The sequence below is a fragment of the Solanum tuberosum genome, unplaced genomic scaffold (assembly GCF_000226075.1).
Source record: "Solanum tuberosum cultivar DM 1-3 516 R44 unplaced genomic scaffold, SolTub_3.0 scf00039, whole genome shotgun sequence".
In the NCBI taxonomy this organism is placed as follows: domain Eukaryota; kingdom Viridiplantae; phylum Streptophyta; class Magnoliopsida; order Solanales; family Solanaceae; genus Solanum; species Solanum tuberosum.
Genome location: NW_006238968.1, coordinates 1,255,226 through 1,257,778, shown reverse-complemented (window position 1 = coordinate 1,257,778; position 2,553 = coordinate 1,255,226).

Sequence of the window (2,553 nt, the reverse complement as noted above, 5' to 3'; positions counted from 1 at the left end):
TCGAAAATCTTACACAATTCTGGGGAGGCAACCTTTTCACTGAAAAATTCACCCCATTCCGAAAGAGGAAAGGGAGATGGACGGACTCGATTGACCTCTCGTCCTTGAGTGTCGACGTGGAGTAATCTCGTAGTGGCGAGGACGGAACAGCAGTCTGCTATAGCCGAAAGCACTGTACCAGAACAACACTGGTCGATGAAGATGTCGTTTGGTGCCGTGTTGCTCTGTATTTGACGCCTTTCTTTGCAACGTTTGGAAGAGATGTTGCTGATTTCCTTTTGTTGTTCGAAATTGGGCTGGGTCGGGTCAGGAAAGCTTCCAGCGCAGGAGGCCAAGCATTCTGCCAGACGTCCCGGCCTGGGAGCCCCCGATCCCTATAGAGCGAAAGAGCTGCCGGAGCAGTGGGTTGGGAATTGAAGTGGGCTGCTGGGTCACGTACGTACTGGTTTGTATTGCTGTTGTATGTTGCTGCTGAAATGGATTTCTTTTGGTTGGAATTGGAGAAAATAATTGGGCTTGAGAGTTATGAAGTGGGCCCTTCAAAATTTGGATTCAAAATTGGATAAAAACGTTAAAAGAGAAATGGGAGTGGCCACCAATTTGCAAATTGCTAAATTGTAATTATAGTCATATAAAACTCAAAATAGTCGACTTGAGTTAATTTAGTGAATCCGGCTAGAAATTGAATAAAATAAATTAATATAATTAACTAACGAGCTTCTTAATCTTAACAAAAGTAAAATAATTAACTTAATTATAAACTAATAACTCGAAATTATAACTATAACTTAAAGTAGATTAATAAAATAAAATATTTAACTAAATTGCAACATCTTTTGTGATGATTTTCAAATATTTATAAAATAATGTGATTGTAAAAATATACATATTTATTATTTAAAATGACAAAATTACTCTCTTCTTTTTTAAAAAAAAAAAACAAAACTCTTCTTTTTTAAAAATAAGATAAATAAAAAAAACTTGGAAGTATTTTGAATTTCCTGAAACTCGTTAATTCAAAATTACAACCATCACAAATAAAAATATAAAATCTTTTTGAGACGATTTTTAAATATTAATGAAATACATTAATTATATATATATAATATATAAAGCATATATATTATTTAAAAATTATATGTATACATATATATAAAATGACGAAACTATTTAAGATATCTTGCAAACTATATTTATTTTATTTTCTAGAAATTTTTATAAAACTAAAAATTTTAAATCATTTGAAAATTGGAGAAGCTCAATGATTAATTTACATCGGGGAGGGTCAAAATTGGGTGTCAACAGGTTTATGTTGGGGTTTGGATTCCTTGGTTCGCCCACTTAGGAGGTTAAGTGTGAGGGCCACTCACGCTCATTTTGGGTCGCGACACTACATGAATTATACCCTTGTTCATAAATCATAATTAGCACCAGTAAATTTTCATTTTAGATTAAATTATGTAGTTTAATCATATCACTAAATATGTCAATTAATAGAACACAATTTCGAAACCCTTAATTACTAATGATGTTTGAGAAATGGCTGACAAAGGTTTAAGGTTGAAAAAAAAAGAAAAAAGAAAGGAGGGTCATAATCAAAATCATAATCCTAAGAGATTGTGAATTTTTTTGCTTAATTATAGTGTTTTTTTTCTAGTTATTATACATTAAAAAAATCTTGTTTCATAAATGTAAAAAGATTAAGGTAATAAACTTGAGTACTTGACTATCATTAAAATATGGAAGTGCGTTTTGCTCTATTTCCAACATCATCATTATCTACATTCTACAATAAGGTATTATTATTAGTATTATTTTTAGGAGAAGAAGGTGTACTTTTATATTGAGTTTATTTAATTTTTATTCAATGTCAAAGTAAAATAAAATTTACTCCCAAGTTAGTTAAAACAAAAAGAACATATGAATGATATTATGTTCTTGTGGAAAAGACTGATATTCAATTTATAGAAGCAATTCAAATTTATTATCTAAGAAAATAATAGATATAAAATGGTTTTCTCAGTCAAGAAAATCTTTTCGAAATAAAATAAAATTACAAAAGAATTCAAATAAAACTGAAAATTTAGGGTAAATCCTAATACAAAGAACTTGAACTTATTGAGTATAATACATACTATTCTTGAGTTGTAATAGTTAAATTTTCGTAATCATATACGTATTACATTAAGGGGTCGTTTGGTAGGCCGCATTAAAAGAAATAATCTATGTATTATGTATGGTATTATTTAATACTATGTTTGGTAGGAATTTGAGCCTATGTATAACTAATCCATGGATTAGCTATACATCCTACATGGTATTATATGATGTACCCCCTTTGTCCCTAATTACTTGTCCACTTTTCCTTTTATAGTTGTCCCTAATTACTTGTCAATTTTGATAAATCAAGAAAGGACAAATTTTTTTACCTATTATACCCTCAATTAAATGACTAATTACTTTGAAAAATGCAGAACTTTTTTATCCACTTCATAATTAATAGGGGTAAAATGGTAAACTCACTATGTCATTAATTGATATCTTAATAGGTGT